General features: G+C 45.2%; 1 protein-coding gene across 2 annotated transcripts in view; it reads right to left on the bottom strand.

The window, feature by feature from the left end:
- The window catches only part of LOC137527680 (forkhead box protein P3-like), a 332205-nt gene that overhangs the window by 267378 nt on the left and 40108 nt on the right, over positions 1-24719 (bottom strand). Inside the window, exon 1 of one of the 2 annotated variants that reach the window (XM_068248424.1) lies at positions 13865-13917. The exons of the other annotated variant lie outside the window; for it this stretch is intronic. The gene's annotated coding sequence lies outside the window, so the exon portion shown is untranslated. Of the gene's footprint in view, positions 1-13864; positions 13918-24719 lie in introns of those variants that run through there. 2 annotated transcript variants of the gene reach the window in all.

The raw sequence follows: 24719 nt of genomic DNA, 5'->3' as shown, positions 1-24719 counted from the left end.
AAGATGTCTTCGATAAAAAGAAGGCTGACCAATTGCCTCCGCATCGGCCATACGACTGCCCGATAGACCTGGTACCTGGAGCTCCAATTCCGTTTGGTCGGATGTTCCCCTTGTCTGACCCTGAACAAGAGACTCTCAAACAATACATTCATGAAAATTTAGAAAAAGGGTTCATCCGCCCTTCTAGGTCCCCAGCCGGGGCGGGAATCTTTTTTGTAGCCAAGAAGGATGGCTCCCTGAGACCATGTATAGATTACCGTGAACTAAATAAAGTTACAATCAAGAACCGCTACCCTTTACCTTTGGTTCCCGAGCTATTTCAAAGATTAAGAGAAGCAAGAATCTTTACTAAACTCGATTTAAGGGGTGCATATAATCTGATCAGAATTCGTGCTGGTGACGAATGGAAGACCGCATTTCGTTCCCGCTACGGACATTACGAATACTTAGTAATGCCATTCGGACTATGCAACGCTCCTGCAACATTCCAGCACTTTGTGAATGACATTTTTAAAGATATGATAGATCATTTCATTATAGTGTATCTTGACGACATCCTGGTCTTTTCCACATCGGAAGAGGAGCATATGCATCAAGTAAAGATGGTGCTGGATAGACTGAGACAACACAGGCTGTATGTGAAACTGGAGAAATGCGAATTCCACAGGAAAACCATCCAATTCCTAGGATTGATCATCTCCGCTGATGGATTTTCAATGGACCCTCACAAGATTCAAGCAATTTTAGACTGGCCTGCTCCTGTGGACCGAAAAGGAGTTCAAAGATTTGTGGGGTTTGCGAATTTTTATAGGAGATTTATTAAGGACTTTTCTGCCATTATACTACCCCTGACACAACTTACCAAGCAACAGAAGAAGTTCTGCTGGAATCAAGAAACTCAAGCTGCTTTTGACAAATTAAAAAGAATGTTTACGTCAGCCCCAGTTTTGAAGCATGCAGACCCAGCGTTGCCATTTATTCTAGAGGTAGACGCCTCTGACTCTGCAATAGGGGCCATCCTCTCTCAAAGACAAGGCCCTAGGATGTTAATGCACCCAGTAGCATTCTTTTCCCGCAAACTATCATCAGCCGAAAGGAATTACGATGTAGGAGAGAGGGAGCTACTTGCCATTAAGGAGGCATTGGAGGAATGGCGATACTTGCTGGAAGGCGCAACAAATCCGATTCTGATATTCACGGATCACCGGAACCTAGAATACCTAAAGACGGCAAAGAGGCTGAATCCACGTCAAGCAAGATGGGCACTTTTTTTTTCCCGATTTTCATTTCACATTACGTACAGGCCAGGTTGTAAGAATGGCAAACCAGATGCGTTATCCCGTATGTTTCCCGAAGATTCTAACCAAGACACACCTGATACAATTTTATCAAGCCAACATTTTTTGCTACTCCAGTCCAGTTTGATTAAGGAAATGCAACAAGAAGATGCACCCCCACCTGGTAATATCCAACCGAGATTAGTATGTAAAGAAGGACTTTGGTTTCTTAGAGACAAAATATTTATTCCGGAGAAATTTAGGCCGGCAGTTCTTAGACTCTGCCATGATCATCAGCTGGCGGGGCATTTCGGTGGCCATAAAACTGCAGAATTGGTCCAGAGGAAGTATTGGTGGCCAGGGCTGAAGAAGGACTGCAAGAGATACGTGGCATCCTGTCATACTTGCAACCGTTGTAAGGGATCCAGGCTGAAACCGTGGGGTTTACTTAAACCTTTACCTGTCCCACCTAGGCCATGGTACTCCATCTCCATGGATTTTATTGTGGAATTTCCAACTTCGGAAGGATTTAATTCAATATTGGTGGTGGTGGATCGTCTCTCAAAGATGGCTCATTTTATTCCAATGAAAGGTACACCTACTGCTAGATCCACGGCAACAGTGTTCATTAAAGAGATTATACGCCTGCATGGTATTCCCCATGATATTGTATCAGACAGAGGAGTACAGTTTACTTCGAAATTTTGGACCGCTTTATGCAAATTACTGAAGATTGAATTGTTCTTTTCCTCTGCTTATCATCCGCAATCCAACGGACAGACTGAACGTACGAACCAGACTTTGGAGCAATATTTGAGATGCTTTACGAATTATTCCCAGGATGATTGGGTGCAGCTTCTACCTCTAGCTGAATTTGCGTATAACAACGCCATACATGTCTCAATTAATCAATCCCCATTCTTCACAAATTATGGGTTTCATCCAACTTTTTCACCAAGCATGGAGAATGAAACTTCAGTCCCTGCTGCAGAGTCATTGGCGGAATCAATTATCCGGAATAATGAGCTTTTAAGGGAAAATATGGCCAAGGCTCAGGAACGTTTTAAAGAACAGGCCGATTCGCATAGAAGAGGAGAATTAATCCTGAAGGAAGGGGATATGGTGTGGCTATCTACGACCAATCTGAGACTTCCTGGCCCTTCTCGGAAATTGAGTCCTAGATTTATCGGACCTTTCCCAGTTTGCAAGAAGATAAGTACTGTGGCGTATAAGCTGACTTTACCTGCAACCTATAAGATTCATCCGGTCTTCCATGTGTCCTTGTTGAAACCTACAAGCATGGATCCTTTTCCTGGTCAAGTACCGACTCCTCCGCCACCTATCATACTAGGGGAAGAGGAAGAATATGAAGTGGAATCCGTACTGGACTCAAGGAAGCGGGGCAGGCAAGTACAATACCTCATTAAGTGGAAAGGGTATGGGGTCGAAGAAAATACATGGGAACCAGCCAGTAATGTTCATGCTGATCGCTTGATAAGGAACTTTCACCGGAGGTATCCTGCTAAACCTGCACCTGAAGGCATCCAGAGGCTGCTCCTTAGGGGGGGGCACTGTCATGGTCACTCACCGGTGAGGCCTGGGCGGCTGGTACATGCGGGTGTCCGTGGGCACTCCAGGGCATGCCGTCGTGTCTCCAGACCGGGGGTACTGGCGATGTGCGTCCGTGCGTGTCGTGGGCGGCGCGTTGGCCTGCTGCATCGGAAGGTGTAGGGGCTGCGGGCTGCGCCCGTTCATGTGCGGGGAGTGTCCTTGTGTACACCTCTCCTCCAGCTGGTTGTTGTGCGCGCGGGCGTGTGGCTTGTGCGCATGCGCGCGCGTGCGTTTTTGTGCGCGTGCGTGCTTTGTCATGCGCATGCGCGTACGTCATTACGCGTCATGCGCGTGCGTTGTTACGCGTGCGCGCGTGCGTCACTACGCATACGCGATGACGTCAAACGGCCTATAAAAGGCCTCAGAGTGCATTGCCTGGTGCTGTGGTATTACAGCAAGTTTGTCCGTGTGACCCGTCCCGTTGAACTTGTTCCTGATTGATCTTTGTTGCCGACCTCTGCTTGCCCTGACTACCCGCCTCGTTGCCGACTTCTGCTTGCCCTGACGACCCGCCTTGTTGCCGACCTCTTGCCTGTCTGATTACCCGCTCTGCTGCCAACCTATTTCCGGACGACTACCCGCTCTGCCATTGGACCCGGCTTGGAAGAGGACCTGTCTTGTTGCTGAACCTGGAATAGTTCAAAGGACTTTCTGCTCTAGGTGCTGAGTTATTGCACTACCCTTACTCAGCTCGCGGAGGCGTCTGACAGTCTGCCAGCGCTTCTGCCCCTTGCTCCATAGAGACTCTGTTCCACTTCCAGAGGTTCTGTGTGGTGAGCCGCATAAGTAGCTGTTATCCTCACACTAGACTCCATTCTTCAGGTACGTGAGCCGGTTGTTACAATTAAGTACCAGTAAAAGCCACATTCTAATTTTTTTTTCCAAACATATTTTTATTCATATTCTTCATCAAGTATTCCTCAAAGGTCATTTTTACATTGTGCAATTGTATCCTCACAATATAGTTCATTCCAATTACATCTTATATGGAATTCACCAGATACACTTTTTCCATACGGTAGCCTATAATTATGAATTTCTCTAATACATTCTAGAGTAGCTGTATTCCCCCTCCCCCCCCCCCAAGAAAAGAGAAAAGTAAGGAACAAAAAGAAGAATACCATATCCCCCTCCCCTTTCCCCTCATCTCTCTTCAAGTGCTCCAGAATCTCTGCTCACTTTCCTATTTGAGAAATGTAAGAAACTATATGTTTCTATCGGCAACACACCTTTCTTCCGGCACCAGCAACTCATTAGCAAGAGCTGCAAACAAAGACTCATCACAGCAAGCAGGAGATAGAACTTCATTAGGCGTCTTCCAAGTTTGAAGATGTTTATTCAGTAAACAGATATACAGATACAGTTAGTTACATCTTAGCAAAGCATAATTCTTCTGTAGTACGTCGGTTGCGTTACAAGCTCTTGATCACCTTCCTGTTGAAGGTAATCAGGTCATCTTCTGTCTATACTACGTTACATCTAACTACCTATATACAGCATACATTATATCAGATTACATAAATAAAGGAAAGTAATTAGGGTTCCAGTCAGTAGATAGAGAGCATGAAAGTAAGAGTGCACTCTTTTGGCCCATCATGAACCTTAATACTGACCAGGAAAGAGTTAATTGTGACCTCATCTGAGCCATCCCCCAAAACCTACTATTGGCTCAGACCCCTTGTGGTGTCATAATACCCACCTACTTGATTAATATTCTATGATCCCTTTTCCCTACATACAGGAATGTTCTGTTTATTAAATATTGGCCTCTGTTTTCCCCTTTGCAGTCTGAAAGTCTGTACATTTGAACGGATAGTGTCCCTGTCCTTCGGACGAGGACAATCTGCTTCTGGTAAAAGTCTTCATAATTTCTCTCCGAGAAATTATGCTTAAAGAGACCCTGTGCAAATCAAGCCTTTCAACTAACTCAGTTCAAATAACTGAGGCCTACATATAATACTTAAATTATAACAAGAAAATCTTTCTCTCTTTTTCTCAGTCACCACTTCTCTAAAAATAATTTGGACTTTCCCATTATTCCATTATAAAAATCTGGGCTAATTCATTACTTAGAAAATGCATACTTAGGAGGCAATTACCCAACCACTTCAGAAATAGACATCTTCTGGTTATAACCATGATGTTAAGTAACATAGCTGACTGTTTCTTTCTAAAGTCTGGACTTTCTCTTAGAGAATAGAGTAATAAATATATAATTCCCTTTTTTATTCTAGATTCTTCTTGCATAGCCTATTAGCATGCCTCGTGCTTTTTTCCCCTCAATTTTATATCACCGGCATAGTTTGCCCTATGTATAAACATCAAATATGATGTGATAAATTTTCTCCTCTAATCTAGAAAATCTCACATGTAATAACCAACTACTGTATATTCCATGGTTTGATTGCATGGTTCAAAGTCCAAGTCTGAGGTTCTAAGTCTTAACAACTATATCCAGCAATAGAATTATAGCTTTTGGCTTTAGCTGCTTCAGCTGGACTGGCTTCAAGTCATGTCACCATATCGTTATAAGATTTGACACAAAAGGGGTAACATTAAAGGAGTGATCAAGCAAGATTAACTACAGCCCGATCAACTTAGCTGGGGCTCCATCCAGTCCCTTGCAGCTGACATTTCCCACTCCACAGCACCTCTCTCAGCTGCTGGCCCAAGGTCCCATCACGTTGTCTCGCCAGGCGTCCTCTACTGCTCCTGCGTAAAGCGCCGTTGTCAATCAAGTCCACGTTGTCAGCAGTTTACTGCGCAGGTGCAGTAGTTCTGCGCCTGCATAGTGCAGTCCTGACAACATGGACTTGATTGACGGGGGCACTCGTGCAGGCGCAGTAGGGGACACCTGGCAAGACAACGTGCGGGGACGCTGGGCCAGCAGCTGAGAGAGGAGCTGCGGCGTGGGACATGTCAGCTGCAAGGGGCTGGAGGAAGCCCCAGATAAGTAGGATGAACCTCCCAGATGTGCATGTCACTGTTAACTACACTACCATTCGCCTTACCTCTCATTCCCGCTGTCTGGGTGTCACCCTGGACTCCGAACTCTCCTTCACTCCCCACATCCAAAACCTCACAAAGTCCTGCAACTTCCACCTTCGTAACATCTGTAAGATTCGCCCTTTCCTGACCTCTGCCACCACCAAAATCATCACCCATGCCCTCATAATTTCCTGCCTCGACTACTGTAATGCCCTTCTGTCTGGTCTCCCTATTAGCCGAATAGCCCCACTGCAGTCCATCATGAATGCGGCAGCCAGAATTATCCACTCCTCCCATCGCTCCACCAGGGCGGCTCCCCACTGGCTTCCTATCCAGTCCAGAATCAGATTCAAGATATTGTGTCTGACCTACAAATCTGTCCACAAAACCTGTCCAACCAACATTTCTGATCTTACTCAGAGGTACACACCTAGCCGCTCACTCCGTTCCTCCAATGAACTTCGCCTGACAGCCCCCCCCCCGCATCACACAGTCCTATGCATGCCTCCAGGACTTCTCAAGAGCTGCTCCAACACTGGAACTCTCTACCTCCACCCATTAGGGCAGCCCCCTTCTTCAACACCTTCAAGAAGGCCCTCAAAACTCACCTTTTCACTCTGGCCTACCACCCCTCACAATTGCTCTAAACCCACAACGAAACTCTGGTCCCTACCTTTCGTGTCTCTACCTCTCTGTGAGGATCCACGTGGCTGCCTGCGCAGGCAGGCAGCCTTTTGACCACTGTTCAGGTCTGCATTCTGCAGGTCTCTGGAAGAGAGACCTTTTGTCAGTTGTGCAGCTTGCTGCTGAGGAATTTGCATACGTTTGTCATGCAGATTGCCTAGCCACATCCCTTGTGGGCTTGCTCTATAAAGAGCTATGTTTCCCACAGTAAGTTGCTGGTCATAAGAGTTAGTTCCTGTGTAACACTCGCCTGGAGTGTCAGCCTTGCTCTTTGTTTGAAGATTAGCCTAGAGTAATTCCTGGAACTGCACTAGGCAGTTTCCCTAGTGCAGTTAGGATTGCATTATTTGTATTGCCTGTTCTGTCTGTCTGTGGGGTGCTAACCAGAGCAGCGGTTGTTATTGGTAGGCCCCTCTGTTCTGTTGTTGACTTGCTTGGATCGCACTCGCTCTGACGGTAAGAGCAGTGGAACGTATCTCTTACGTATTCCTGTTTTCGTGTGTCTGTCTTGTCTGCTACGAACGCTTGCTGGAGGCTCGGTGAGGTAACCGTTAAGCAAGCGCTCGCGTCCTCTGTTTTATGTTTGTCTGTCGGTGGTTAGTTAGGCGTGCTTGTCCCTGTTGTGCTTATCACGCGGGGTCCGCGCATAAAACGCGTGCACTGTTGCGAATGAGTGCGGTGTTCGCGTTTAGTTAGCGTTTGTTATTTTCCTTATCTCCTCATTGTATTATTTGCTGTGCCTTTGCTACTCTCGTGCTCTGCCGTGCTGTAGCCTTGTGTCACCTCTGGCAATCGCCTCTCCCGCGATTGCGTTCCTACTTCATATCTGCTGTTGTGTATGCACCGTCGCGGGTTGGCGACTAGTTTGGTGCACACACATACATTCTGTCCCTTTGCTCACTCTCTTTCAGGGCTATCTTGCCCTGCGTTTCTTCCCTTCGTGCAATTCCTGTCTGGCGTGTGTGGCAGGGCAGAGGAGCTGTTCCTCTGCACTCCACAGCTCCCCCCGTCGACAGGAATTTCCCTCTACAGGTGCATTGCACCTTTTGCTGGGTTCCCGCAAATTATACGCTTGTGGAGGATTTCCGCAGTGTCAGCGCACGTCTTGTGCGCTGATCACGGAGAGAATTCCACAATCGTTACACTCTCCTTCTAGATTGTAAGCCTTTGGGCAGGGTCATCCTCATTTTGTATCTTACCTGATCATGCACCTCCATTACTGTGAATCCATGCTATGCACTAGAGTGAACCTAACTTGCCTAATCTCCATGCTCCATGCAGTGACTGACTTAGTTTTACATTACCTTATGCTCATACTGTGCTGTGTGATCTGGTTTTCTTGTATTCCTGTATTGTCATATTGCTGTATGTCACCCCTAAATATTGTCTGTAACCTAAATTAATGTTCAGCGCTGCGTAATATGTTGCCCCTTTATAAATACAATAAATAAATAATAAATAATAATTATAGTCCTTCACCAGAGGCATAACTACAAATAATAACTATATTATAGTATAAAATATTTGATTGGACTCCGTACATCCACACTCTCTTCTCCCATCATGACCATAGCGGGCAGGAGGCCCACCTGCCACATAACAAGTGTGGCTACCATGACTCTCCTCCTCCTTAACAACTTTGGCAACCATGACTCCCCTCATCCATTACAAGTGTTGACACCATGGGCTCGATTCACAAAGCGGTGATAACCCAGTTAAAGACTTTAGGCGTGATAACCATTTTTATCATGCCTAAACTCAGTTTAGGCATGATAAGTTTAGGCATGATAAGTTTAGGCATGATAAGTTTAGGCATGATAAGTTTAGATAAGTTTAGATCGTGCGCAAAGTCCCGCACGCAAAGCAGCGCCATTAAACTCTATGCAAAGTGCACCAGACTTTGCTAGCGCAAAACTTTTGATCAGCTGTGCACTGCGGTACTAACCCAGTTGGTGCTTAAACTTATCACGCCTAAAAACGTATCACACCTAAACTTATCATGCCTAAACTTATCACACCTAAACTTATCATGCCTAAACAGAGTTTAGGCGTGATAAAGGGCTTTTCACTAGCGTGCTAACTGTTAGCACCGCTTTGTGAATCAGGCCCCATGTCTCCCCTCACAATGACTCCCCTCATTCATAACAAGTGTGGCCACCATGACTCCTCTCATTCATAACAAGTGTGGCCTCCATGACTCCTTCCATTCATAACAAGTGTGGCAACCATAACTCCCCTTATCCATTAAAGGTGTTGCCACCATGACTCCCCTGACAATGACTCCCCTCATTCATAGCAAGTGTGGCCACCATAAGGCCTCTTGCACACTGCAAGCGATTCCGATTCAGATTCAGTGGAATCGGAATCGCTTGCAGTGTGCAAGAGGCCTAACTCTTCTCATTCATAACAAGTGTGGCCACTCATTCATTACAAGTGTGGCCACCATGACTCTCCTCATCCATTAAAGTTGTGGCCACTATAACTCCCCTCACAATGACTCCTCTCATTCATAACAAGTGTGGCCACCATGACTCCCCTTGTCCTTAACAAGTGTCGCCACCATGACCCTGCACATAATGACTCCTATCATTCATAACAAGTGTGGCCACCATGACTCCCCTCATACATTAAAGGTGTGGCCACCATGACTCTCCTGACAATGACTCCCCTCATCCATTACAAGTGTGAAAACCATGACTCCCCTCATTCATATTAAGTGTGCCCACCATGACTCCTCTCATTCATAACAAGTATGGCCACCATTATTCCCCTCACAATGACTCCCCTCAATCAAAACAAGTGTGGCCACCATGACTCCCCTTATCCATTAAAGGTGTGACCAACCATGACTCCCCTCACAATGACTCCCCTCATTCATAACAAGTGTGGCCCCCATGACTCCCCTTATCCATTAACGGTGCGACCACCATGACTTCCCTCACAATGACTCCTCTCATTCATAACAACTTTGGCGACCATGACTCCCCTCATCCATTACAAGTGTGGACACCATGTCTCCCCTCACAATGACTCCCCTCATTCATAACAAGTGTGGCCACCACAGTGTGGTACAATGGTTAATTTGCATATATTCAGCAGTGTTGCTCTGGGAGACATCTCAAGCTCACTCCAACCTGAATTATCGCAAATTCTTTCTGTTTTAGGAAAGCAAACTTTTGTTTTTCTTAACATCTTAGTAAGGGGGCTTTTAGGACCATTGTAGTCCCTTACACACTCCAATGAGTTCTGGGTCACCATGAGCTGGCTGGTTAGTCTGTGCCATTCATAACAAGTGTGGCCACCATGACTCTCCTTATTCATTAAAGGTGTGGCCACCATGACTCCCTACACAATGACTCTGCTCATTCATAACAAGTGTGGCCACCGTGACTCCTCTCATTCATAACAAGTGTGGCCACCATGACCCCCCTTGTCCATAACAAGTGTGGCCTCCATGACTCCTTCCATTCATAACAAGTGTGGCAACCATAACTCCCCTTATCCATTAAAGGTGTGGCCACCATGACTCCCCTGACAATGACTCCCCTCATTCATAGCAAGTGTGGCCACCATAAGGCCTCTTGCACACTGCAAGCGATTCCGATTCAGATTCCGCTTTTTAATCAGTTTTTACATCCGATTCAGATTCCGATTTGCAGTGTGCAGGGAGCAAACTGCAAATCGGAATCGGATGTAAAAACCGATTAAAAAGCGGAATCGGAATCGCTTGCAGTGTGCAAGAGGCCTAACTCTTCTCATTCATAACAAGTGTGGCCACTCATTCATTACAAGTGTGGCCACCATGACTCTCCTCATCCATTAAAGTTGTGGCCACTATAACTCCCCTCACAATGACTCCCCTCATTTATAACAAGTGTGGCTTCCATGACTCCCCTCATCCATAATAAGTGTGGCCACCATGACTCCCCTCATCCATAATAAGTGTGGCCACCATGACTCCCCTCATCCATAATAAGTGTGGCCACCATGACTCCCCTCATTCATTTAAGGTGTGGCCACCATGACTCCCGTGACAATGATTCCCCTCACTCTTAACATGTGTGGCCACCATGACTCCCCTGACCATGACTCCCCTCATCCATTACAAGTGTGAAAACCATGACTCCCCTCATTCATAACAAGTGTGGCCACCATGATTCTTCTCATTCATAACAAGTGTGGCCACCTTGACTCTTCTCATTCATACCAAGTGTGGCTGCCATGACTCCCCTCATCCATAAGAAGTGTGGCCACATGACTCCTCTCATCCATAACAAGTGTGGCCACCCTGACTCCCCTAAATCATAACAAGTGTGGCCGCCATGAGTCCCCTCATCTATAATATGTGTGGCCACAACATGCTCGGGGGAGGGGGGGCTATATTGGTGGGAGGGAGAGTAAGAATCTGGGGCCTATGGGATCCCCTGTGACTTCAGGGGCTATTCCTTCAGTAGGACATGCCTGTAACTGCCTATGGTTTACAGACACTTCATCTCTATTAGCAGTATGTGGCAGCCACAGGCTGCTGCCAGTTACCCTACTCACCCTCTGTCCTCCAATTCCCCCTACTACTTTCCATTACTTACCAGTAATCTAAATTCTGTATCTGCATTCATCTGCCAACCGGGTCAGATCTGATCTAGTCATGGGAAGGAAGTGTTATGGATGATAAGTAGATAACAAATCACAGATATTGGTTAAAGATCACTGATACTTAATGATAATCCTGGGACGTTTATATGGAAGAAGGAGATCTGGGGAATCTGGAAGCAGTTAGCGCCATGTCTGCTGCCCTGCATCCTGTCAGACTGCAAATTAAAAACAGACAGGTCAGAGGCTGCAATGATTTTCTAAGCATATACGCGCACACCACACAGTAATGCGCGCTATCTAGTTGTAGCGTGCTGTGCAGTTAAAGCTTGTTCCCACCGCGCGCTGTGCATTAGTAATGTGCGCTGTGTATCCCCACCGCACGTTGGGTCGTTATACCACACAATGTCTTGTTTTACCCCATGCTGTGCAGTTTTAGCGCGCATAAGTTTACGCGCACAATAACAAGCATAATTCAAGTAGCGCTACAGCATTATTCCCTAGCACTGTTTAGTAAATCAACCCCAAAGACAGGCATTTCAAGTGATGGGAATGCATGCACGAAATCTCATTCGTGCATGCATTCTGTAGTGTAATGAGCCCTAAACTACATTCTGTAGTGTAATGAGCCCTAAAACTCACAGCACTGCTGTATGACACAAACTGCTGATAAAAAAAACAGGTTTGCACACAACATGTTTGTTCACAACAGGCAGCGATTTGTGCAGATATCTATATACCGTAACTAAAAGGCAGTTGTAATATGCATGCCGTGGATGCCGAGCTGTGCGCGCATATTACAACTGCCAACCACTGCGCTTGTGGCGGGAAGGGAGAGAGGAGAGGGGGCACACTCACACACGGTGGGTGTGCATGGGGCTCTGCGGCAGCAAGGCACGCGAATTCTGCATGCGCACTGTGGGGGGCACGTGTGCCAGATTCTGTAAAGATTTGGGGGATTTCTGGTGTAATGAATGAACGCATGATTTAACCTCTATCTGCAACTGAAATACTGGAATTTACTGAGAGTAGCAGCTTCCACAACACTGTATGAGATAATGTTCTGTGTTGTAATTCTGGCACATTAACAGTAGGGAGCAGTAGGAGGAGACCTTGGAAAGACGTCTTTCTCTCGCTCTCGAAAGTCACTGAAATCCGATCCATCGTGAATGTGAAGCCCGAGTGATTCTGTTCCAAAACCATGTCAAAACCCCTACCGTTATGATATATGAGCCTGCCATTTATAATCAGGGGCTCTTGTGGTTATAACCAGTAAGCTTAACTGCTTACTGCCCTGAGATTAAATGTTCTTATTATTATTCAAGGCTGACTCTCATTTATGAAATGGTGGCATTTCCCATAAAGCACAATCAGGCCTGAACTCTGTACAGCCCCAGAGCATAACTACAGTCTGTATTCACTTATCTCACGTTTGCCTTGTTGGACCATTTCTCTTCAATTGAGGTTAACTTTGGGGTTAAAAAAACCTGAAAGATGGAAAGTGTGAAGACTCCTGAATTGGGTCACAAACTTAGAGAGGAGCTCGGGACTCCTAGAAAATCTCAAATACAAATTCCTTTTTTTAATGGACTTCAGCTTTATGTCTTGCCCAGACTTGCATCAACATGACTTCACAGGCGTGCTTCTGTGTCCCTGGGCGCTTATTCACATAAAAGTTCCTGACCCTCTTCAGATAAGGTTTACTTAACCATTTAATCCTATCTCGATGCCTATTGCCATCCAAATAGGAGCTGCTGAAGTGTAACTGGACACGTACTCACGTCCAATGTTGCTCATTTCCGGTGGCATTTACATTGCAGCGATTGATGAAGGAGGAGAACAAGTGTTCCCTGAGCCAATCGTGCCTGGAATGAATGGACATGGCCCCGATCAGGGGCCATGTCCATTCATAATAAAGAAAGTTAAAGTTAAGTGTAAAAAATTTTTTTTACACTTCCTGGTAACCCATGATAGTGTTTGTATCACCATCTCGTGTCAAAAAAGTAAAGTTACAGTCACAACACATTTTTAATAAATTAATTGAATTAATTAATTAATTAAATGAATCCTTTCCAAAGCCCCTCCACCACAGGTTAACGAACAAATACTTGTGCTCCTGCCGCATCACACCGCAAAAAAACCTCACTAACATGGCCCTGTAGCAGAGTGCGCCGACGGGATCATATGCATAGCGCCTCCCCCTCTTTCATTGACGTATTCCCTGCTAGGCAAGAAGTAGATCACTGGGATTCCTGTCAGTTTGCCCATGCGCGCCATGAAGCCCCAAGCTCCGTCGTTTACACTACATGCACAGCCTATAGACTTCCATTACCCCAAGCACCGTGCGTTAGGTGCCTGTGGTAACACGCTGCTGCCCTTGCATTGGCTCGGATACTTCCGGCGCACTGCAACGAACCACAATAAGAGGGAAATTCTCCATAGACTTCAATTGCTTTTGCACCCTCATACAGTAAAATAGGGTGACGCAACACAGGAATTACCTGTAACTGTAAAAGGGCCCTGAATGCTAGTGAATCATGAAATAAGCGTGCTCTGGAAATTTGAGTCAAACATGTAAACACACTAATTTCTTTTAATACATCAACAACCCTTTATGAATTCTGCTCTTTTTTTCAGTGATAGAGAAGAGGTATTTCATCCGCAGTGTGCATATTAGCAATACCATATTCCATTTGCCATATTATGTCACTTACTGTAGCTTAGCAACGTGCAGCCTTCTCCTCGCTATTGTGACTGGAGAGCTTTCTTTTTATGGAGCAGGTAGCATGCTGTCCAGTAATGGCTCACTGGTGACAAGTAAAGCAGAACCTCCTCCACAAGCACAAGTGCTAAAGCAAAGCAAAGATAAAAGGAAGTGTAAGGTATAATGTCTGAAATAATCACACGCGCTGTCAGGTATTTATTGCTGTCCCTGCTGTTTATCACTAGGACATCTGTGTCTAGGCTCCCACCCAAAAAGCAAAAATAGATGGATGCACTGTCTGTATGTCACCCGATGTTATCAAGAAAGGTTATTTTGCTCAATAAGTAGTAGCAGTAGGGTGCACTGCTTAAAGTGGACCTGAATTCAGGAACTAGTTTGCAACCAAATACTATTGCAAATTCTCCTCATAAAGACAATTCCACAACTACGTTTTTGTTTTTTTGTGTGCACAGTACAGTTCAGATGACCTCAGCGCGATCGCAAGGTCACCAGGTCGGCATCTGCACCGGAGGAGACTCCCGGGCCACCAACTGGGACCGGAGCTGCAGCGAGGGCACAGGATGGCTGGCAGGGGCTGCAGGAAGCCCCCGGTAAGTAGTTTGTTTTTTTTAAAGTCCTCGGATATTCCCTTTAACCTATGTTCACACGTAAAAGGTGTACATTTTCAGTCTAGTCAGATAAAACATCTAGAAAACGGATGCAGTATTGATAGGACAGGACTGGACCTGACTGGAAATGTGCAGATTTGTGTGTGAACCAGGCCGAAGGGTAGGTACACAAGCTAGGTGACACTCAGCCCAGTCAGCCATTATTGTGGTATGAAATACAGCATTTCTTCTTTGATCTGAAATATTACTTACAGCCTTAAACCTACTACCACAAAAAATTTGTAGCAGAACAGCTTTCAATCAGTTAAACACAGCACCTTGTTCTTCAGTGGTAAGCTCATTCAGCTTGTGATGCTCATCCGAAGAGGTGATAACATTAGCTTTTGTTTACATTCCTCTGTTGCTACATTCCTAGCTGTGCTGAAAATGATCTATCTCTGCTTCTAGTATGCACACAGTTCAGTAATTATCACTAGTTGATTTTAATATACTGTAATACTGTATGTGTAGCCATCCTGCCAGCACGGCTATTCAGTACCTGTGCAAAATGTATTCTCTGTGTAATAATATTGCTGGGATTTGTAGTTCTATGAAATTCAGCTCTGGAACAGTTGATAGTTTGCTCTGCTTGCACTTTCCCTCTTACATCTAGGTGGAGAACGCCTGTCACCAATAGGAGAGCAGCTTTTATACTGTGAAGATTTGTAGCCAATGAGAGAAAGTCTTAGCTCAGAGAACAGGGAATGTGCTATAAACTGCAGTAAGCCTGTTGCAGAGGAAACTAGAGGAGGCTGGAGAGAGATCTTATGGATTACACAGTGTTCCACCCACAGAACTGAGCTGTCTGTGAGCTGAAATTCTTCCTCCACAGTGTCCTGTGACTACATCCTTTCTGAAGAAGAGTGTTTACAGATCACTGACTGTTTTTCTCCTGCCTCATCTGAAGGAACTATTCACAAGGCCAGCTTTAGTGAGTGATTTTCTTATGCAACGCAGTTTGCAGTTAGGACTAGAAACAAAAACTGTCATATTGGGCTAACAATCTGCTCTGGGGTGTCTAGGCCTATCAGAAGAGAGGATCGTTCATATATATCTAATAATTCAGCTTGTGTCATCTTCCTGCTGCTGCTCTCCTAATTGAAGCGCCTTGTGGATTAGAAATACTGTTTTATATATGAGCTCCAACTGCCGGCCTACTACTTAGATTAACATTGGCCAGTGTTAGGGGAAATTAGCTTAAATGTTGATCTGAGTTTGATTATAACAGACCGTTTATACAGTTGTCATTTAAAGTGCACTTAATGACTTAATTCCATTATTGCCATAACTATGAATTCAGATGCTATGACCTATCTGTTAGAATATATTGCTAGAAGGTAAATTGTTAATTTTATCTTACTGGGTCTCCTTAGCATTATACTGCTGGTTTATGTGTATCACTGGAGGCTGTGAGTTGGAAAAGAGCAGGACCCATCTAACATAGCTACACCTACATATAATTACATCAGCTATGAAAAAATTGCGAGGAGAACGCCAGCGCATACCACTTAGGCTGCATCCGAAATGACCACCAGCTCAGTGTGCAGCACCTAAATAGATTTTCTGCACACTCTGCATTCAATTCAGATGCAAATCATATGCAAATCTGCTACTACTTATTATGCAAACAGGAAACTCAGGAGGAGGGGCTGGGAGCAGCTAACCTGACAGTTACATAGTTACAAAGTTAAGAAAAGGTGGGGGGAAAGGCTGCGCGTCTTTAAACACATGCTGCAATTGAATGGTTAATCGCACAGGCATACACCGCCTCTGCTAGACTGAAAAATGCATGCCCTGCATCCAAGACAAGTGCTAACATTTATTAAACTAGGAGGAACTTTAGCTTCCAATATGGTTTGCATGCAAAGTATATTATACTAGACACTTGCGCCACGGTGAGGCAAACCTCCGGGCAAGTGACCTAACCTAAATTTAAAACCTTGGGAGCAGCTAAGCAAAACAAATGTGTAACTTACATTTGGTTGAACAGCGAGGAGAACGCCAGCGCATACCACTAAAGCTGCATCCGAAATGACCACCAGCTCAGTGTGCAGCACCTAAATAGATTTTCTGCACACTTTGCATTCAATTCAGATGCAAATCATATGCAAATCTGCTACTACTTATTATGCAAACAGGAAACTCAGGAGGAGGGGCTGCAAGCAGCTAACCTGACAGTTACATAGTTACAAAGTTAAGAAAAGGTGGGGGAAAAGGCTGCGCGTCCCTAAACACATGCTGCAATTGAATGGTTAATCGCACAGACAGTCTAGCAGAGGCGGTGTATGCCTGTGCGATTAACCATTCAATTGCAGCAAAAGGGGGCAGTTAGGAATATTTTGTCTGAACATGACATCACTACAACATAAAAGCCATTTGGTAAGGGTAATAAATTAGTGAGGGCCCCTTTATGTTTAAAGAGGCGCTGTACTTGGCTACACAACTTCTGAGTTACTCCTATCTCTATTATTGCCTGAGGAAGCGGGCTAGAGACCCGCAAAACGCGTTGCATTTGTTCTGGAGTACAAATTAAATCTTGTTTAAACCATACATAGTAGTTGTGTTTGGGTTTGGGGAGGTGAGTCCACCCTTGCCCCTCAACTTTTATCTGTTTTTAACTATGATCAATTTTTACTCTGCTGGCGCCTCTGTTTCCATTGCAATTATTGTTATCCACCTGGTGGATGGGTGAACACCCCTTCTTTCCTTCTACAGAGAGCGACTTTTTAGCCTGAGTGGGGACAGGCCTAATATCCCCATAAGTACTTTAAGTAACATACGGAAGCCCGTGCACGCCGCCATTTGCCCCAGGACTTCTGCACGTGAACAAGCGCCACACCGGCGCGAAACGGCTGTCGCGCAGTCCTATCACCCCCTGGTCACCCTCCCGCACCCGTCCTTGGCACAGGTCAGCACGTTCCAAAATATGTCTACATGAACCTAAGCTGTTACTGCAATGTGTCAATCTACCTGCTGATGAAAATCAATGGGATAATAAACTTGTCTTAAGGAAGCAGTGCACGGACTGTCTTGTGTGTACTGTACTTTAAGTGGTTGCCTGAACCCAGAAACCCATACTTGTGTGTATATTTCTATTTGCTGCTACCTTGGCATTCCTTTGTCATTAATAATACACTATTGGGGGCTCTCAATTGTGTTTTTCCTTTCTTTTACATGTGTAAAATTATGGCTTGGCTCCAGTCACACATAACCAGAAATGCCCCTCCCCAAGGATATGAACGGTTATGGTATTACATAGTCATACACAATGTATAATGCATGCAGAACATGAACAAAGATATGTATAGCACTGGTCTAACCCCACCACCACCAAAACAACATACGGTACATTTTCAAATGGAAAGCCTGCAAGAAAGGTCTTATAGACTGTGTGTCTCACAAATACAGAGATGTAAACACTGACATTTCTTCTGTAGTATTTTGTTCAGTGATGTCACTTCCTGGGCAAGATAACAAATGGGAGGAGCGCCATACTGTTAAATCAGAATGTTTGAAAAAGGTGCTGCAATGCATAGAACTGATTATCTGTAGGTTCTCTTTGTCCCTGAAAGACAAAAAGGCCAGTGGAAAGATCAGGGGCAGCTGCTCCCTTCTCCAAGGCTGGTGCTTCCATGTGGTCAAACTGGGAAATTGCTCAGGGCCCCAAGATTGTTAGAGGCCCCACAAGTTAGGGACTCTAGAGGTCACAGGTTTACTGACATTACAGTATTTAAAATGTAAGGGGCCCGACGTTCATTTTTGCACAGGGCCCCTTTTTCTCTAAAACTGTCCTTACACCTCTGGAACTAAATTGTTTGGTCATTTACTCTGGTTGCCTCTAGAAAAGGCTGGCACAGGCCATTCTCCTGAACACACTTTTAGTTAACTATACAAGGCTTATTGCCTCAGTAACCTCCTTACAGTTACAAATAATCATTTAATGTATATTACTCTAGATAAACTATTGCAAAAATGTGTAATATTTAAAATAAATGAATGTATTGTTTGTACATTTGTTCCAAAGTAAAACACACTATAATGTTTTCCTGTTGCTGTCACTTACAGTAGCTAGTAAAAATCTGACAGCTTTTGGACTAGTTCATCTCTTCGTGGTGGGCTCCCAGTATTTTCTTTATTCTTTTTAAAAGCACTAACTGGAAAGGACCTTTTCAATGGTAATGGAAGCCAGAGCCCTTTTGTGCACATTATTCTCGCAGTAGGAGTGTGCCACTGCCATCCATGGAGTGCTTTTGAAAATTTGAGAACTCCTGAGAATCCCCTGTAAGGAGAAGCATGAGTCCAAAATCTGTCAAATATCTACTGCCTACTGCCTGCTGTAAGTGACAGGAACATAGGAAAAAATATGTTATAGTACATTTTACTCTGGGAAATTTTACAGATTTTCACAACAGTTGACCCTTAAAAATCTTCCTTCCTTCTAACCTTGGAAACTCTGCCTCTGACCTGACATATGGATAAGGATTATCAAGATGATCTGTGTAACTTCATTATTGATCCACAATCAGGCAAAGCTGCTATTATTGCCAGGCCTAAAGAAACCAAATACTCCCTATGCAACTGAGCCATATTATGAAATGCTTCATTGGGACATGAGCCATGCATTCTAGGAGCTGAATGCAAAATGACATGAAAAACAATATTTCATGGTGCATAGATACAATTTACAAAAGAGAACTGAGAAAAGTCAAGAGCTGTACAGTCAGTCAATTGAAATGGTAATTTACAGCCATTTCAGGAAACACTTTGCCTGGCATCCTCTGACAGCTACAGTACATACACTGGGTGTGGCCAAGGTTCATGTACTGACCAGTGGAGAGGAGAGACTGTAAGCAGATGGCTTTTTTTGCTGTGAGCAGGGACAAACCAATCAGCAAGAAAAGAAAAATCTGACCTGACTGTTTGCTGCTTACCTGCATGATGGGTGCAGAAGGTGGAGTAAGCCAGACATCAGACTGTTGGCCAAAAGGAAAATTGTGACCCATGCTTTTCCCATCAAAATTCTAATGTCTACCATGCAGTCTTTAAGATGCACTTCTCTACTGGCCAGATTCATTAAATGCCCTTTTCATTAAATAATACTCTATAACAGATTGACTTTTAATGAATAATTAATACTGTATAATAGATTGACTATAATGAGTTCAAATATCCACTGAGCAGCTAAAGTGCCGTCTGGGGTACACACACCATGTGTTTAGAACCTAGGCACTACATCTATGAAACACCCAATTATATGCTGCCAGTCATCCTGTCCACTGCCCTTCTCTGTATGGGCTTAAATCCCCCCCCCCCCCCCGCCCCTACACACAACACACAACACACACACACACACACACACACACACACACACACACTGATCTGTATACTAATGGGGGGGGGGGGGATCGTGGTGGCAGATGTATATCTATGCCCCTGTGCAGGAACTGAAGTCCTGCGGGGAGTAGATATAATGCCGCGGATGGCATAAGTGGATAAGGTAGACCTGAAGTGAAAATCAACGTATGAGGTAAGCCGTAGCTATAGAAATAATCATAAACAGGACCTCCCTAGAATAAATATTTTTATTATGACTTTTTGGGTTAAAAATCAAAGTTCGGAGTTTAAACTTTCTTTTCTTGGCATCCAATGCTGCTATTTACAGTATGTTTATTCAGCCCCCCATACAGAATAATGATAACCTATTGAACTTCTTGACTCTCCCCTATTGTCAGGGGAGCTTGTCACATCCACACATGCATTTAATGACCTTACGGGCATCAGGGAAGGTGAAGCTGCAATCCACTTCCACTGGAGAGAGACTGGGACACAGATGTCAAACTCCAGTCCTTGAGTGCCATATCTATGCTAGTGTTTAGTATGGACTGGGAGATGGAGAAATGTGTTCTACCTGATGAAGCACACTTTTCCTGTTTCTGTATCATCAATAAATTGAAACTGTGCCAAAAATGTAAGAGAACCTTGGGCCTTAACCTTTTGCCGATAGGCGTAAGGTCCTTGGGGCATGGTTTGTGGGCAATCACGCGCGCCGATGCGCGTGCATCCCTGCTCGATCGTCGCTAGGAGACTGTTAGATGGCGAAACCAACGTCTTTTATTGCTGTACAGCGATGTACTGGGGACAGCCATGTGACACAGCTGTCCCCTTTGTGGGCTCAGAGGTGATCGGCTGAAATCTATGACAGCTGACCACGCTGATTAGCTGGCGGGGGGAGGGAGGAGGGCGTAGGAAAAAAAATTATTTAATTTAAAAAAAAAGCACATAAATGTTTATAAAAAAATAAATAAACATCTGGGGGGCGATCAGAAAAGAAAGCTCTGTTGGTGGGGAGAAAAGGGGGGGGGGGGGGAGATTACTTATGTGCTGTGTTGTGTAGCCCTACAGCTAGGCCTTAAAGCTGCAGTGGCCAATTAAGCAAAAAATGGCCTGGTCTTTAGGGGGGTTTAATACTGCAGTCCTCAAGTGGTTAAGGACGGGAGTTCAATATCCGTGGACTGGTATTTAAAACACTGGGTAATTAATCCTTTGTGCTAAACTAAGAAAAAGGCAATGCAGGCAAGTTCTAAATAGGAATGGTACTTTATCCAGTATACATGGTTATCTCCCCATGCAAAATATTATTGTGCCTACCCTTACCCTTAAAGGACTTCCGAGGCGAGATATGACATCTAGTTTTACTAACCTGGGGCTTCTTCCAGCCCCCCCCCCCCCCCCCCAGCTCTGGTCTTCTCCGGAGTCCCGCTAGCCAGGGGCAAACGCAGGATTTTTAAGGGGGGGGGTTCCTGAAAGGTCCAGAAGCACGTATGTCCCCGAGTGCTTCCGAATACAGGTGGCTCCATACTGCCCATGCACAAAAGTGCGCTGGCGTATTACGGAGCTGCCTATCTTTGGAAGTACTCAAGGACACGAGTGTTTCTGAGGGCTTCTGGTAGCAGCAAATGTGAACGGGGTACAGCGCTGGAACAACTCCCCAAGAGAGGAACAGGAGATAGACTTAGTTTGGACAATTCAGTGGAATATGCTACATAGTGTCACATAGCGCAAGCGATACCCATATGATGCAGGGATATATGCATCTGCGGAAGATGGCGGCGCTATATAAATACTAAATAATAATATTTTGCCTCACCAGGATTGCACTTTTATTTAGCTTTCCTGTATGACAAGAACACACAGCCAGCTCTAACGGAAGAGGGAAACAAAGGTGAATGAAGGAGGCTGGTGCACACCAAGAGTGCTTCTGAGCGTTTTTCAAATCAACAGTGATTTGAAAAGCGCTTGGCTAATGTTACCCTATGTGGGTGTTCCCACAGCAGCGTTGTGATTTTTTCAAAATCGCAGGTATACTGCATGTAGCATGTTTTTGAGCAATTCATTCAAAAATCGCTCTGAAAATCACTTCACAAAATCACACTCACAAATTGCTAGAGATTGCTATTGTCATTTTGGCGTGCACTAGCCCAGAGAGAGGAGTGGAGAAATTGAGAATAGCCTGAGATGGAGCAGAGAACTTATCTGTATTGCAGTCCCACATCACACAGGCTACTTGCCTGTAATCTGACTCCTGTCCCTGTCAGTCTCTCACACAAGTCAGAAAGAAGCCCTCCTGGAGTCAAGGGACTGTCAAAAACTTTTCAGCTTGTTAAACACCTTACCCACACATGCAGTCATTATAACAATGGGGAGAGACCAGACAGATGTTTGCCCACAGACCCTGAGTCCAGGCAAGCTCTGCATCATGCTGTGCATATTTACCAGCTTGCCTGCACTCTAATTTCATCATGTCTGACACTTCTGTGCTGTGGAGAGTCCAGGACTCCATAATCAACATTCTCTCACTGCAGGCTGCATCTTCTTGTGAGGGAAGCTGGGCTGCCTCTCTCATTCTATTAGCTGGAGGGAGGCACCAGAAGTTAGAAGGGAGGGAGAATGAGACTGTTTATATTATGCGGGCTTCCCTGGCTGAATACACAGCTCAGTGCAGGGGGGAGGTTCCAGACACCCGGAATAGCCCCCTCAGTTCGCCAGTGTTAGCAGCCTCTAAGGATCAACGAACCCTCATGGGTCAGCAAGCATCATCTGCACATGCGTGGGAACTTGCAAGCGCCACAGTAGGCTCCCAATGATGGGAGTGGGTTGGACTGCACATGGGCAGAAGATGCCGACCTATCAGGGGTCGTTGATCCTTAAAGGCTTCTAGCGGGACACTGGAGAAGCCCGGAGGTGCAGCGAGGGACACACGTGACTTCTAAGGGCTGGAAGAAGCCCCAGGTAAGTAAAGATAGATTTAATTTCCTGCCTCGGAAGTCCTTTTGGTTATTAATGGGCTCCCAAAAAGACTACCGAAAACTCTCAGCCTCTGCTTCTGTCATTCTACTGAGGGACATACAGTATATTCAGCTTAATAGGACAGGGTTATGTAAAAGCATACTTTAAAAAGAGGAAATTATTATAAGAAGATTATAAGCAGATGTATATTGGCTGGCGAATTAAGCCTATGTTGCAGAATGATACGCATATACTGTAGTTTCAAGGGCGTATTTGTAAAGAATTTCACCAGCACGAAAATTATTACAGAAAAACACTGTGTCATAAGTTACAGCAGCAAATGATTAATGAGGGTCCCCTCCCTCGCCTGAGCCTCCACCTATGCTCAATGACTAGGAAAATTAAACCCTAGGGGGTGTTCAAGGTTAATTGAAATTAAATTGAGATTTTTTTTTTATTTTGTGAGAATTATAATAGCAGCAAGACTGCGCCCCACTAATTGATCTGCAGCGGATGCTCTGATTCAGAAAAGAAGACAAAGATGTATGCAGTGGTACCCACCCACACGCATCAATCTAAGGCCGGTTTCACACTGCAAACTGGCGGTGCGGTAGTCACGCCACTAGAAACAGGCCTTCTGGGAATATTGAGTTACTATGTGGTATTCCCCATCTGGCATCTGGCCAAGCAGGAAGTGGTGCTCACTTCCTGCTGACCAAGTGATCATGTGCACAGAAGAGTATTGTAAAAAAAAATACACTTCCACGCATGCGTGCCGCAATGTTGGAAAATGTTTAAAAACCCCGCGTCGCAACAGACTAACATGACTTTCGTGCCTACATAGATCGCCACAGAAGCCGCGCGGAATTGTAGTTTTGGAGCCGCGTCAGATCGAGGTCTCCCAGTGGACCGCACCGCGACGCAGGTAATGGGCTTGATTCACTAAACTGTAATAACTCATAGCACGCCCGTTTTCGCACGCATTTTCGAGCGATCGTGAATAATTGTGCACGCAAATTCGCAATCGCGCACAAATGTGAAAATGCGTGCGAATCACTGTTTAGTGAATCAAGCCCAATGTGTTTTCCCCACAGGTTTGCATTGGAGTGCGGTAGCAGTACGTCAATTTGACGCACTGCACCTCCCCAGTGTAAAAGGGCCCTGAATGTTAAAAGCCCTTTTACACTTAAAGGGAACCAGAGAGGAATGGCCAGCCAAAATAGAAAATTATTTTATACATACCTGGGGCTTCTTCCAGCCCCAAAATCCTGCATCGCTCCCACGCCGCCATCCTCCGCTTCCTGGATCCGCCGGTACCGGGCCCGTCACTTCCGGCGGACGCGGCCAATTGTCCGCATCACAGGGGCTCCCTCCATACCCTTACGCATGCGGCTGCGCAGTAGGCAGCCACATGCGTATCTGTATGGAGAGAGCACCCTGTGATGCGGAGAATTCGCCGCGTCCGCCGGCCGACTGGCCGACTCGCGGCAATGACGGCACCCGGTGTCGGTGGATCCAGGCAGCGGAGGACGGCAGCGTGGGAGAGATCCGTGCGTATGGGGCTGGAGGAAGCCCCAGGTATGTATATTTCATCATCTCTGGTTCCCTTTAATGCGCTGTGTTGAGTTTCGTCCCACGCAGCTCAAAGCAACACATTAAGTGTAAATGGGCCCATAATGTTCTCATCAATACAATCATTTTATGAAATGACAAAATTGTTTTTACTCTTGGGACCTTTGTGCTCTATACAGATGAAATTGATCTATTTACAGATACATTTTTTAATACACATCAGTCTATAGTGCAGTAAATAGGTGGGATTCTTGGGGCTCAAAGGACATAGACCAACATCTTTATTGTTATTTAGTATTCATATAGCGCTGACCTCTCCCACAGTGTTTTTACAGAATA

This window comes from Hyperolius riggenbachi, chromosome 8 (genome assembly GCF_040937935.1).
Source record: "Hyperolius riggenbachi isolate aHypRig1 chromosome 8, aHypRig1.pri, whole genome shotgun sequence".
Lineage (NCBI taxonomy): Eukaryota > Metazoa > Chordata > Amphibia > Anura > Hyperoliidae > Hyperolius > Hyperolius riggenbachi.
This window is presented reverse-complemented; position numbering and strand designations above follow the sequence as displayed.